Source organism: Pelophylax lessonae (genome assembly GCF_965119305.1).
Source record: "Pelophylax lessonae genome assembly, chromosome: 7".
In the NCBI taxonomy this organism is placed as follows: domain Eukaryota; kingdom Metazoa; phylum Chordata; class Amphibia; order Anura; family Ranidae; genus Pelophylax; species Pelophylax lessonae.
This window is the reverse complement of record NC_138774.1, coordinates 84,002,538-84,018,114: the sequence shown is the minus strand read 5'-3', so window position 1 is coordinate 84,018,114 and position 15,577 is coordinate 84,002,538.

Below are 15,577 nucleotides of genomic sequence, written 5' to 3'. Positions count from 1 at the left end.
CCGCCCACAGTATATTTACTGCGGCAGTCAGCCTCTCCTGGGCAAACCGACGTAGTACTACGTTGCTCGCCCAGGAGCCTGTAGGGGGCGAGCGTGCGCCGCTGGAGGCGTGCTCCCGCCCCCGCTCATTCGCTGCCATCCCCGCACGTGTGATCGGCGGCTCCGATGTCCGCCGGCCACTCGCGATCTCCCGCTGCAGAGGAAGAAAGGTAGGCAGCTGATGTAAACAAAGCCACCTGTCATTCTCCCTGGTGTAACTGCAGAGACTATACGATCCTGCTATGTAGGATGATATGTCTCTGTGGTTACATCACAAGCCACGCCCCTTGACAGTTAGAATCACGCCCCTAGGGACACACTTAACCCCTTGATCACTAATAAAGTTAACCCCTTCCCTGCCAGTGTCATTTTTACAGAAACAGTGCATATGTATAGCACTGATTACTGTAGTAATGTCACTGGTACCCCCAAAAGTGTCAAAAATGTTAGTCAGGGGTCCGATCTGTCTGCCGCAATGTCACAGTCCCGCAAAAAAAAATCGCAGATCGCCGCTATTACTAGTTATAAAAAAAACAATAAAAATGACATAAATCTTTCCCGTAGTTAGTAAACGCAATAACTTTTGTGCAAACCAATCAAAATACGCTTATTGCGATTTTTTTACCAAAAATATGTAGCAGAAAACAAATTGGCCTAAAATGTTAAAAAATTTAGATATTTACATTTTTTGGGGGGAATTTCATATAAAAAATGTGAAAAATATTGTTATTTTTTCAAAATTGACGATCTTTTTTTGTTAATAGCGCAAAAAGTTAAAAATCGCACAGGTGATCAAATACCACCAAAAGAAAGCCCTGTTTGTGGGAAAAAAGGACGTGAATTTAATTTGGGTACAGCGTCGCACGACCGCTCAATTGTTCGTTAAATTCACGCAGTGCCGAATCGCAAAATAGGCCCTGATCTTTGAGCAGCCAAATCCTCCGGGGCTTAAGTGGTTAAGCTGCAAACGCACCAGTTAGGGGTATACACATGTCAAGAAATTATACCCCATGTTGTGTTTTAAACGTCACATACTCACTGCCAGTTATAATGGCTTGTTCACATTTGAGGGGTGGTTAAAGCGGAGTTCCGGCCTCAAATACCTTTTTTAACTAAAAATACCTCTATAATACTAATCCATCGCCCTTTACAGAACTGCTATTCTCATACTTACAAGGTGTACAGTATTGGATTTTAGTCAAAATCTTACTTTTAAAATCGCTGTCTGGGCATGGCCATCTTGGATGTGGGCATCTGAAGCCGCAGTGTAATCTGCTGTGTCCTTCTTCCTGATTCCAGGGAGTGTTCTGGGAGCTCTTCCTGATTCCAGCCTCCTGGGAGTGATGACAAACAGCTCCTAGGATGCAATGCAAAGGCGGAAGTGATGTCAGTGGCCGTGGCCACAGAGGGGGGAGAAGGAGGAAGTACAATCAAAAATGCCCTGAAAATAAGGTAAGGGACCCCTGAAAAAAAATTGAAAATGCCCAATTGTTGATCAGCATAGTGAGCACTCCAGGAATCACAAAAGTTGCAAAATAGGCCGGAACTCCGCTTTAAACCCTGTGGTTGAGTCATGTTTTTAGATGCAGCAGCTGACGGAGTACACATGGCGTGGCCACGATTCTTTGTTTCATAGATGTGGCAGAAATGATACCCCTTGCTGCTTTTGGGGGGCGGAAGTGCCCATTCAGGGGCAATTCATGCAAAATGGTAGTGCAACATTTTAATTGCTCATTCACAACCAGTTTTGTCTCTGAAGAGCGATCTTACTTGAATGGGTCACGCTCAGCGGGTACTATGCCCACTGAAATATAAAATGACAAATAACAAGCACTCAGGATAATCATATGTTACTCAAGTGATCAAATGGAATATGAGTCCATAATAGTATAAGGAGTCCATATAAAGTATTTGGGTATGTAAGCGTGATCACCGATGGTGGATAAAGAATGGATCACTTAGGATAAAGTCAGCTCTTCTCAGAAGTTACAGCCAACTCTGGAAATTGATGTGCAGAAAACAGAAAAGCGCCTCTAAGTGTAAAACTTTATTGCAAAGGAAAATAGTTGTTGTCATTGTCATTGTTTTCCTTTGCAATAAAGCATTACACTTAGAGGCGCTTTTCTGTTTTCTGCCCACTGAAAAGGGGCAGAGGGTATAATTCCTGCCACGTCCACAAAGTAAAGCATTGTGCGGTAAAAATGTGGCCCAAATGCAGAGTTTTACTGCCCCCAACCCCTGGTGTGAACAAGCCCTTAAACAGACTGAGAATGAACCCTTAAAATAGGCATGAGGGGTAAAATCACTGGCCTATGTATAACGCAACACCCTGACTGTCACTAAAGGAGGATTGGCCAGGGGGACAATAAAATTGCAGCTCAACTGTAGTGTTTTACCATCCCTCAACTGCTAGTGTGAATGAACCCTTTCAGCACACTTGTCAAGCACAAGGCCCATGGGCCCAATCCGGCCCTCCAGGCCATTTCATGTGGCCCTCGCACCTCTCCTGCAGCTGCAGCATCCCCTTTATCCCCACCCCCACCTTGTTTCAACAGTCAGCAACAAAGAGGAGGACAGAACTCTGACAGATCCTGCACTTCTTAGTGCAGCTTCGGAAAAGTTTGTCACTGCCACAGCAGAGAGGAGATCAGAACTGCTCCTCCAGATCCTGCACCTCTGTGCAGCCACAGCATCCCCTCATCTCCACCTCCCCTGGTCTCAGCATTCAGCATTCAGAATCTGGCAGCTGATTCCAACCCTCCTCTGGTTCTCCTCCAAACTCTACACTTTCTACCTCCCAGCTTCTTCCTACCAAAAGCACATGGTAAGGGGGTGTGCTGTGATGTAAGAGAGGGTGGGGGACTCTGGACTTCTGATGTAGGGGGGTTACTCTGGACATTTGGTTCTACAGATACAACTGGCCCTTTGAGGGCGACCATAATGCTAATGCGGACCGCAGTGAAATTAAGTTGGACACCCCTGCTTTACAGGCAGTGAGAAGGCAACTCATCATGATGTACCTCTGAAAATCGACCCAAGCTCGGACTGCTTTTGAAGATGGATATGAGACTTTTGAGCAGTTGTAAAGGCTCAAGGTTTTTTACCTTCATGCATTCTATGCATGAAGGTAAAAAACCTTCTGTGTGCAGCAGCTTCCCCCCAACCCCCCAATACTTACCTGAGCCACATCACAATCCAGTGATGTGCGTGAGAGCATTTTCTCCACAGGGACTGTCCCCCCTCATTGGCTGAGACAGTCATTGGTCCCGCTGCTGTCAATCACAGCCAGTGAGCCAATGAGAAGAGAGAGGGGGTGGGGCCGAGTCATGGCTCTGTGTGTGAATGGACATACAGAGCAGGGGCTCAGGAGCGAGCATGCTTGGGTTCCCCCAGAGCAAGATGTTTGCTCTGGTGGCACTTGGCAGGAGGGAGGAGCCAGGAAAGCCTGTGGGGGACCCCAGAAGAGGATTTGGGCTGCTCTGTGCAAAACCACTGCACAGAGCAGGTAAGTATGACATGTTTGGTATTTTTTTTTTTAATTACCTTTAATATCACTTTAAAATGGACATGGATCGCATTAGATATATTTATTCATGTTAAGTGTAAACATGCTAAATAATATCTGAGACCTCACACAAGCAGCCATGAGGCAGTAAAACCAGATGGTTTAGCCGTGGTTTTTCTGCCTCCCCAACCACTGACCTAGATGCTGACATGCGGCAGTTCCCGGGTTCTCAGCTTCTCTCTCTTACACCCTGTGCTCACTCTCTGCTGCTTATTCTTTACCTTACTTTTGACCCCATCTCTCTCTCTCTCTCTCTCTGTGAAAGCAAGCTACCAGTTGTATGAAAATTAAAAATATATACAAAAATATGGCCAACACTGTGTACACAAGGAGAAGACACACACACACTCGATGGTGTTTGAAAGTTTTCTTTGTTTATTCTATGATCAATGTAGACTTTTGTACAGATAAGAGATAAGGTTAGATCAAGTTACAAGTGACTAGAACAGTGGTCTCCAAACAGTCGGGCTAGATGCGGCCTTTTGCTCACATTTATCTGGCCCTTGGGGCACTCCCCCCGCTGACCAACAAAGGGGCACAATTCCTCCCAATTAGGGTTGAGCGGACACCTAGATGTCCGTGTTCGACGGGTTCGGCCGAACTTTAAAAAAAAGTCCGGGTCCGTGTCCCGGACTTTTACCGAACTTTTCCCGGACACCGAACCCCATTGAAGTCAATGGGGACCCGAACTTTAAGGCACTAAAATGGCTCTAAAACACCAATGGAAAGGGCTAGAGTGCTGCAAATGGCAGCAAAACGTAGTTAAGAGCATGGCAAGTGCTCTGCAAACAAATGTGGATAGGGAAATAACTTAAAAAAACAAAAAAAAAACAGAAAAATAAAACAATGTTCTTCATCTCTGAAGGACGAGGCCCATATGGAGTAGGAGGGAGGTTGAGGTGGTGGTGGATGTGGCGGTGTCATAGGCGTGCGCACAGGGTGTGCCTGGTGTACCTGGGCACACCCTAATCACCTAGGGCACATAGCATTATCGCTCTGTTTGCCAGTGAGGAGATGGGAAAGATCTCCCTCGCACCTCCTCTGCTCTATTTCTCTTTGCCAGCAGGGAGAGTAATGTATCGGGGCCATGTACATGTAGGCAAACACATGCATGTGTATTTCAACTTTGGGGTGCACACCCTAATGCAATAGGCTGCGCACACCTATGGGCGGTGTAGGTGGAAGCGGCGGTGGAGGAGGACCAGGGCCGGATTAAGAGCATCATGGTCTTGGTGCTGAGGATTTTGAAGGGCCTTAAGGGCCGTGCCTTGGCATGCACCCAGAGGAGGAAGGGTGCAGCCATGCATGCCTAATTCAACATGGGATGCTGTCTCTGAAGCCCATAAACACATCCATGCATCGGCAACTGTCCCTCCTTGTCCGGCCTTCGCGCTGTGTGGGGAGGTTCTGAGGGTGCTGCCTGGGGAAGCGAGCATAGAAGCCAGACTTCTGTGTTTACAAGTGACAGAAGAGCGGTCACAGTGAATATGGCCAACCCGGGGCCTATATAAAAGGTAGGGGCCTGCATGGAGCTGCAGCTCCAATAGCCCCTACATTAATCTGGCCCTGAGGAGGAGGACGAGGTAGCCAACACTGCTTCTTTTCACAAATTTTAAATGAGGGTACACCCCAAAAGAGTGAGAAAGAGCAAAAATGGAACAATGGCTGGGTAAGGTCGGTATCCATTGCTATTCTGCACAAGGTACAGAAAAGTCCCGTGGGATCCAGACCCCTCATTCACTACATGTAGGCGTGTGCACACATACTGCTCCACCATGTTGGTAAAATGCTGCCTCCTGCTAAGACGTTCCCTGCTAAGACGTTCCATCTGAGCTGCTGGTGCTGCTGTTTGTTGTGGCGTGCTGACAAAGCTTTTCCACATTTCGGCCATGCTAACCCTGCCTTCTTGGGTGCTGGCGGTGCCCTGGTTGAGTTGGCGACCTCCTCCTCCTCCTCCTCTGCCTTGTGCTTCCACTGTGGCCCCGCTGTCAGATGGGAATGCCAGCAGCATCGCGTCTACCAGCGTGCGCTTGTACTCGCGCATCTTGCGATCGCGCTCTAGTGAGTGAATTAAGGACGGTACGTTGTCCTTGTAACGGGGATCCAGCAGCGTGGCCACCCAGTAATCAGCACAAGTTAGAATGTGGGCAACTCGGCGGTCGTTGTGGAGACACTGCAGCATGTAATCGCTCATGTGTGCCAGGCTGCCCAGAGGCGACGAAAGGCTGTCCTCTGTGGGAGGTGTATCGTCCGTGTCCTCTGTATCCCCCCAGCCACGCACCAGTGATGGCCATGAGCTGGCCTGGGTGCCACCCTGCTGTGAACATGGTTCCATCTCCTCCTCCAGCTCCTCCTCATCCTCCTCATCCTCCAGAACTGTGCCCCTGCTGGACAATTGTGTCCCTGGCGTTTGTGTGTGCAGGAACCCACCCTCGGAGCCCCTTGCGAATGACTGCCCTGAAAGCCTTTGAAATGTTACCTCTTCATCCTCCTCCTCCTCATCCTGTGCCACATCCTCTTCCATCATCGCCCGAATTGTTTTTTCAAGGAGGCATAGAAGTGGGATAGTTAAGCTGAGAACGGCGTCATTGCCACTGGCCATGTTGGTGGAGTACTCAAAACAGCGCAACAAGGCACACAGGTCTCGCATGGAGGCCCAGTTATTGGTGGTGAAGTGGTGCTGTTCCGCAGAGCGACTCACGCGTGCGTGCTGCAGCTGAAACTCCACTATGGCCTGCTGCTGCTCGCACAGTCTTTGCAGCATGTGCAAGGTGGAGTTCCAACTTGTGGGCACGTCACATATGAGGCGGTGAGCGGGAAGGCCGAAGTTACGCTGCAGCCCTGCCAGGCGAGCAGCAGCAGGGTGAGAACGCCGAAAGTGCGCACAGACGGCCCGCACTTTCTGCAGCAGCTCTGACATATCGGGGTAGTTTTTAAGGAACCTCTGCACCACCAAATTCAGCACATGCGCCAGGCAAGGGATGTGCGTCAAACCGGCTAGGCCCAGAGCTGCTATGAGATTTCGCCCGTTATCGCACACCACCAGGCCGGGCTTGAGGCTCGCTGGCAGCAACCACTCATTTGTCTGCTGTTCCATGCTCCTCCACAACTCCTGCGCGGTGTGTGGTTTGTCCCCCAAACAGGCAAGTTGTAAAACTGCCTGCTGTCGTTTAGCCCTGGCCGTGCTGAAGTTGGTGGTGAAGGTATTACGCTGTCCGGATGAGGAGGCGGTAGAGGATGAGGTAGCGGAGTAGGATGAGTTAGGAACAGGAGGCAAACTGAAACGCCCTGCAATCCTCGGTGGTGGAAGGACATGTGCCAAATTGCTATCCGCCTCAGGCCCATCCGCCACTGCATTTACCCAGTGTGCCGTTAGGGAGATATAACGCCCCTGACCGTGCTTACTGGTCCACGTATCGGTAGTTAGGTGGACCTTGGCACAGATGGCGTTGCGCAGTGCACACCTGATTTTTTCCCCCACTTGGTTGTGCAGGGAAGGGATGGCTTGCCTGGAAAAGTAGTGGCGGCTGGGCACGATGTACTGTGGGACAGCCACCGACATAAGCTTTTTAAAACTGGGCGTCTCCACCAGACGGAATGACAGCATTTCAAAGGCCAATAATTGTGAAATGCTGGCATTCAGGGCCAGGGATCGCGGGTGGGTAGGGGGGTACTTCCTCTTCCTCTCAAGTGTTTGGGAGATGGAAAGCTGAACGCTTCCACGGGACATTGTGCAGATGGTTGTTGGTGACCCAGGTGGTGGTGTTGCTGACAGATCGTCTGTTTGCGGGGTGGCAGGTGCCGGTATGACTACAGAGGTGGCTGGAGCGGCCGAGACTGCAGCAGAAGAGGAAGCAGGATGAGCCAGAGACGTTTCTTGGTTTTGAAGGTGTGTACTCCACTGCAGCTCGTGCTTTGCACTTAGATGCCTGATCATGCAGGTTGTGCTCAGGTTGAGAAGGTTTATGCCTCGCTTCAGGCTCTGATTGCACAGGGTGCAAACCACTCGTGTCCTGTCATCAGCACATTTTCTAAAGAACTTCCAAGCTAGAGAACTCTTTTGAGCTGACTTTGGTGCGCTCGTTCCCTTGCTGCGTTGGGCAGTAGCAGGCGTAATGTCTAGGGCACGGCCGCTCCGCTTCTGCACCCTGCTCCCTCTTCTGCTGTGCTGGTGGCTCTGTGCGACCACCGCCTCTTCCTCCAAACTACTCAGGTCACCTGCATGACCTTCATTCCATGTGGGGTCGAGGACCTCATCGTCCTCCACATCATCTTCCACCCAGTCTTCACCCCTGCCCTCCCTGTCGGTCTCCACAATGCTGAACGCCGCAGCAGTTGGCACCTGCGTTTCGTCATCATCGGAGACGTGCTGTGATGGTCCTTCCATGTACTCATCTTGAGAAATAAGTGGTTGGGCATCGCTGCACTCAATCTCTTCCACTTCTGGGGCAGGGCTAGGTGGATGGCCCTGGGAAACCCTGCTGACAGAGTCCTCAAAAAGAATAAGAGACTGCTCTATGGCTTGGGGCTCAGACTGCTTGCCTGATTTGCAAGGGGGTGAGGTGAAAGACGGGTGGACATTGGCTGCAGGTGCCAACTCTGACCTTTCTGCAGTAGACTGGGTGGGAGACAATGTGAAGGAACTGGAGGCACTGTCAGCAGCAAACCAATCTACTATCGCCTCTCTGTGTTCTGGCCTCATCACTTCTAGAGGCGTATGATGCCCTACCAAATACTGATGCAGGTTCTGTCGCCTACTCACACTTGAGGAAGGTGTTTCACTTGTGCGTGTAGCTGGCACAGATCGACCACGTCCTCTCCTTGCAACAGGAGCTCTAGCAGCAGCACCACCACGACCCAGGCCACGGCCCCTATTTGACGCTCTCCTCATATTTCTGAAATTTAAGATCTTGCCCTAGAAAGGTCTTTATTGAATAGCGGAACAAAAGAACAACAGTATCGCACGGGTGTATCTCACAGTCAAATATGCAAACTATGCCGCAATTTAATGTTTTTTACACCAAAAGGGTGTGTATTGAATAGCGGAATAGGATAAAAAACTGTGTATCTCACACGTACAAACACAGACTAGGCCCGATTAAATTTTTTCCTACCCTAAAGGGAGGATGAGGAAGAGGAGTATGGAACAGGCAGCACCCTCAAATCTTCAGAAGTATGAGATGAACCCCAAAAACTTGGAAAGGTGGATCTCACACGTACCGACACAGACTATTCCGCAATTTAATTGAGCCACAAAGGTTTTTATTGAATAGCGGAATAGGAAATATGATCAAAAAAAAGTGTATGTTTTTCACACGTACAGAAGCACACTGAGCCCCAATTACTATTGTTTGTACACCAAAAAGGATAGATGAGGAGGAGGAGGAGGAGTATAGAACAGGCAGCACCCTCAAAGCTTCAGAAGTATGAGATGAACCCCAAAAACTTGGAAAGGTGGATCTCACACGTACCGACACAGACTATTCCGCAATTTAATTGAGCCCCAAAGGTTTTTATTGAATAGCGGAATAGGAAATATGATCAAAAAAAAGTGTATGTTTTTCACACGTACAGAAGCACACTAGGCCCCAATTACTATTGTTTGTACACCTAAAAGGATGGATGAGGAAGAGGAGGAGGAGGAGTATAGAACAGGCAGCACCCTCAAAGCTTCAGAAGTATGAGATGAACCCCAAAAACTTGGAAAGGTGGATCTCACACGTACCGACACAGACTATTCCGCAATTTAATTGAGCCCCAAAGGTTTTTATTGAATAACGGAATAGGAAATATGATCAAAAAAAGTGTATGTTTTTCACACGTACAGAAGCACACTAGGCCCCAATTACTATTGTTTGTACACCTAAAAGGATGGATGAGGAGGAGGAGGAGGAGGAGGAGTATAGAACAGGCAGCACCCTCAAAGCTTCAGAAGTATGAGATTGTGTTCACTGTACCCCACAAAGATTGTGTTCAGTGTACCCCACAAAGGTTTTGTTCACTGCACCCCACAAAGATTGTGTTCACTGTACCCCACAAAGATTGTGTTCACTGCACCCCAAAAGGATTGTCTTCTCTGCACCCCACAAAGATTGTGTTCACTGTACCCCACAAAGGTTTTGTTCACTGTACCCCACAAAGATTGTGTTCACTGCACTCCAAAAGGATTGTCTTCACTGCACCCCACAAAGATTGTGTTCACTGTACCCCACAAAGGTTTTGTTCACTGCACCCCACAAAGATTGTGTTCACTGTACCCCACAAAGGTTTTGTTCACTGCACCCCACAAAGATTGTGTTCACTGTACCCCCCAAAGATTTTGTTCACTGCACCCCACAAGGATTGTTTGTCTTCACTGCACCCCACAAGGATTGTCTTCACTGCACCCCACAAGGATTGTCTTCACTGCACCCCACAAAGATTGTGTTCACTGCACCCCACAAAGGTTTTGTTCACTGCACCCCACAAAGATTGTGTTCACTGCACCCCACAAAGATTGTGTTCACTGTACCCCACAAAGATTGTGTTCACTGCACCACAAAAGGATTGTCTTCTCTGCACCCCACAAAGATTGTGTTCACTGTACCCCACAAAGGTTTTGTTCACTGCACCCCACAAAGATTGTGTTCACTGTACCCCACAAAGGTTTTGTTCACTGCACCCCACAAAGATTGTGTTCACTGTACCCCACAAAGATTGTGTTCACTGTACCCCACAAAGGTTTTGTTCACTGCACCCCACAAAGATTGTGTTCACTGTACCCCACAAAGGTTGTGTTCACTGCACCCCACAAAGATTGTGTTCACTGCACCCCACAAAGATTGTGTTCACTGTACCCCACAAAGGTTTTGTTCACTGCACCCCACAAAGGTTTTGTTCACTGCACCCCACAAAGATTGTGTTCACTGTACCCCACAAAGATTGTGTTCACTGCACTCCAAAAGGATTGTCTTCACTGCACCCCACAAAGATTGTGTTCACTGTACCCCACAAAGGTTTTGTTCACTGCACCCCACAAAGATTGTGTTCACTGTACCCCCCAAAGATTTTGTTCACTGCACCCCACAAGGATTGTCTTCACTGTACCCCACAAGGATTGTCTTCACTGCACCCCACAAAGATTGTGTTCACTGTACCCCACAAAGATTGTGTTCACTGCACTCCAAAAGGATTGTCTTCACTGCACCCCACAAAGATTGTGTTCACTGTACCCCACAAAGATTGTGTTCACTGCACCCCACAAAGATTGTGTTCACTGTACCCCCCAAAGATTTTGTTCACTGCACCCCACAAGGATTGTCTTCACTGCACCCCACAAGGATTGTCTTCACTGCACCCCACAAAGATTGTGTTCACTGTACCCCACAAAGATTTTGTTCACTGCACCCCACAAAGATTGTGTTCACTGTACCCCACAAAGATTTTGTTCACTGCACTCCAAAAGGATTGTCTTCACTGCACCCCACAAAGATTGTGTTCACTGTACCCCACAAAGGTTTTGTTCACTGCACCCCACAAAGATTGTGTTCACTGTACCCCACAAAGGTTTTGTTCACTGCACCCCACAAAGATTGTGTTCACTGTACCCCACAAAGATTGTGTTCACTGTACCCCACAAAGGTTTTGTTCACTGCACCCCACAAAGATTGTGTTCACTGTACCCCACAAAGGTTGTGTTCACTGCACCCCACAAAGGTTTTGTTCACTGCACCCCACAAAGGTTTTGTTCACTGCACCCCACAAAGATTGTGTTCACTGCACCCCACAAAGATTGTGTTCACTGTACCCCACAAAGGTTTTGTTCACTGCACCCCACAAAGATTGTGTTCACTGTACCCCACAAAGATTGTGTTCACTGCACTCCAAAAGGATTGTCTTCACTGCACCCCACAAAGATTGTGTTCACTGTACCCCACAAAGGTTTTGTTCACGGCACCCCACAAAGATTGTGTTCACTGTACCCCACAAAGGTTTTGTTCACTGCACCCCACAAAGATTGTGTTCACTGTACCCCCCAAAGATTTTGTTCACTGCACCCCACAAGGATTGTCTTCACTGCACCCACAAGGATTGTCTTCACTGCACCCCACAAGGATTGTCTTCACTGCACCCCACAAAGATTGTGTTCACTGTACCCCACAAAGATTTTGTTCACTGCACCCCACAAAGATTGTGTTCACTGTACCCCACAAAGATTTTGTTCACTGCACTCCAAAAGGATTGTCTTCACTGCACCCCACAAAGATTGTGTTCACTGTACCCCACAAAGGTTTTGTTCACTGCACCCCACAAAGATTGTGTTCACTGTACCCCACAAAGGTTTTGTTCACTGCACCCCACAAAGATTGTGTTCACTGTACCCCACAAAGATTGTGTTCACTGTACCCCACAAAGGTTTTGTTCACTGCACCCCACAAAGATTGTGTTCACTGTACCCCACAAAGGTTGTGTTCACTGCACCCCACAAAGGTTTTGTTCACTGCACCCCACAAAGATTGTGTTCACTGCACCCCACAAAGATTGTGTTCACTGTACCCCACAAAGGTTTTGTTCACTGCACCCCACAAAGATTGTGTTCACTGTACCCCACAAAGATTGTGTTCACTGCACTCCAAAAGGATTGTCTTCACTGCACCCCACAAAGATTGTGTTCACTGTACCCCACAAAGGTTTTGTTCACTGCACCCCACAAAGATTGTGTTCACTGTACCCCACAAAGGTTTTGTTCACTGCACCCCACAAAGATTGTGTTCACTGTACCCCCCAAAGATTTTGTTCACTGCACCCCACAAGGATTGTCTTCACTGCACCCCACAAGGATTGTCTTCACTGCACCCCACAAAGATTGTGTTCACTGCACCCCACAAAGGTTTTGTTCACTGCACCCCACAAAGATTGTGTTCACTGTACCCCCCCAAAGATTTTGTTCACTGCACCCCACAAGGATTGTCTTCTCTGCACCCCACAAAGATTGTGTTCACTGTACCCCCCAAAGATTTTGTTCACTGCACCCCACAAGGATTGTCTTCACTGCACCCCACAAGGATTGTCTTCACTGCACCCCACAAAGATTGTGTTCACTGTACCCCCACAAAGGTTTTGTTCACTGCACCCCACAAAGATTTTGTTCACTGCACTCCAAAAGGATTGTGTTCACTGCACCCCAAAAAGATTGTGTTCACTGCAGCCCACACACAGAAAAATGGATGTGGATCACTGACACCTGCCTATCTCCTATCCCACACCACACAGCAATATCGATTGTAGTTTGTAGAACACACTTTCCCTAAAATTCAGCAGACTCTGTCCCTAACAGGATTGAGAAGAGATCGTAGATCAGGAGAACTAAGTGCAGACCCCACCCCACACAGCAATATCGATTGTAGTTTGTAGAACACACTGACCCTATAATTCAGCAGACTCTATCCCTAAAATGCCTACAACTCGCCCTGCCTAAACACTCCGACCTGTCCCTCAATTCTATCCGGACACAAATGTTTTTTTCCTGCCTATCTTTCCCTAATCAGCAGCCAGCACGTTGATGTGTGCTCTGTCCCTGATCTAAGCAGCATAATGACGCCGCTGCGGCTGCCTCGAACTTATAAAGACTTGGTCACATGCTTCAGACGGCCAATCACAGCTACTGAGACATTTGCAGGCATGGCTGGGATGGCTTAAGGCACACCAGTTAAACGATTGTTGATTGGCTGTTGAAAGCCCGCCATGAAAAGAGCGCCAAAGCATGCAAAACCCGGAAATAAAACGACCGAACACAGATTTTTACCCGAATATACAGTAAAGTGTCCGTGTTCGTGTTCGGGTAACAAAAATCCAATTATTCGGTACGAACACGAATAATACAGTCCGTGTTCGCTCAACACTACTCCCAATGACTACAGTAATGGAGCAAAATTCTTCCCAATGACACCAATGATAGGGCATAATTCCTCCCAATGACACCAAACATGGAGCATTGTATTTTTCCACTAACATTGGGACTTTTTCTACTCCCACTGGCCATCGTCCAGCCGCCCAAAAGTCCAAGGCCCCTTTCACATGGGGCAGATCTGCATGGCGGACTCCGCTAGCTCAGCGAGGATCGCTCAGTTGATCCCCGCTGAGCAGGCGGATGACAGGTCTGTCTCCGCTCACTGTGCAGAGACGGACCTGTCAGAGTCCCGCTCTTCTCTATGCTGTCTGTTTTCATCCGATGGACCGCTGGATGGATGGCAAACGTATCGCCATCCGTCTGTTTTAAGTGGATTTTGTCGGACCGGATGACAGGCGGGTGTGAGCAGACACATCTCCACTGACATCCGCCTCTCCATAGAGGGTGATGGGCTGATGGGTGGCCCGATCAGGTCCTCCTGAAAAACCTGATCATGTGAAAGGGGCCTTAAAGTGATACTTAAGTCTTGTTTTTTTGTTTTTTAAATAACAAACATGTTATACTTACTTGCTCTGTGCAGTGATTTTGCACAAAGCAGCCTGGATCCTCCGCTTCTCAGGTCCTGGCTCCTCCATCCTGCTTGTTCTGGGGGGAAACCAAGCAGGCGCCCTCCTGATCCGTGGCTCTGTGTGTCCATTCACTTGGCCCCGCCCCCTCCATCTCCTGACTGGCTTTGATTGACCACAGCAGGAGCCATTCCCACTGCTGCCAAAAGTCAATTAGGAGTGTGAGTCCCGGGAGAGACAAGGCTCTTGTGGACATTGCTGGATTGAGAGGGGGCTCAGGTAAGTATTATGGGTGTCTGGGGGGTGGGGGCTGAAGGTTTTTACCTTCATGCATAGAATACATGAAGGTAAAAAAACCTTGTGCCTTTACAATCACTTTCAGGACAGTAAACTGACCCTTTGTTTAGAAAGTTTGGAGACCCCAGAACTAGAATACAGCCCAGTTCTCAACAAGCAACGTAAGTGCTGGCTATGTGCTCAGAAAAGACTGTCCTTGTATTCCCATGAGAAAGCAGCCTGACAAAGATTACTTTAAAAGGGGGCTATACGTATAAAACTGATATATAATTTAGTCTCTAAAGCATGACTCTACACAAAGCCCACTTGCACATTTCCGCTTTCTTCTCTACCATGTTTTCCCTTTGTCCCTTCTTCTTCCTCCTAATTAATTATTTTTCTCCACTTCACTTTCTTCCTCTCTCTATCTCCCTCTTTGTTCATCTCTATCCTTGGCCACCTTTCTTTCTTTCTCTCTCTATACCTCTCACTGTCCCTCTTTCTTTTCTTTTTCAAGAATTTTCTTTTCACCTTCTTGACTTTCTCTCTCTTCAGCTCTCGTTGTTCTCCTTCTCTCACTCATTCATCTTCTCTTGCACACACTCTCTCCCATTTTTCCTTCTCTCCCCTTTCCTTTGCTCATGAACTCCTCTATGGAATCCTGTTAGTTGGAAAATAGAGGTAGAAAACAAATAGGATGTGAGACATTAGGAAAAGTGTCAATGAAAATTGACACGTTTCCCATAGATGGGTAATGGCATCCATTGGTGGTTGTATGACTTCTTCGTGACTGAGAAGAATCTTCACTTTGTTACCACTTTGGAATATTTCAGATTACTGGAAGTTAAAAGTTTGATCTTTTTCACACTCACCCTACATAACTTCCTTCCAGCACAATTCCTTGTAAAACCAAAATGAAGTAGGTGAAAAGCTGTCCCTTAACCACTTAAGCCCCGGAAGATTTTACCCCCTTCCTGACCAGGGCCTATTTTGCGATTCGGCACTGCGTGACTTTAACGGACAATTGCGCGGTCGTGCGACGCTGTACCTAAATGAATTTGGCGTCCTTTTTTTCCCACAAACAGAGCTTTCTTTTGGTGGCATTTAATCACCTGTGCAATTTTTTTGATCATGCGCTATAAACAAAAAAAGCATCAATTTTGCAAAAATAACAATATTTTTCAAATTTTTTTATATGAAATTCCCCAAAAAAATGTAAAAATCTAAATTTTTTAACATTTT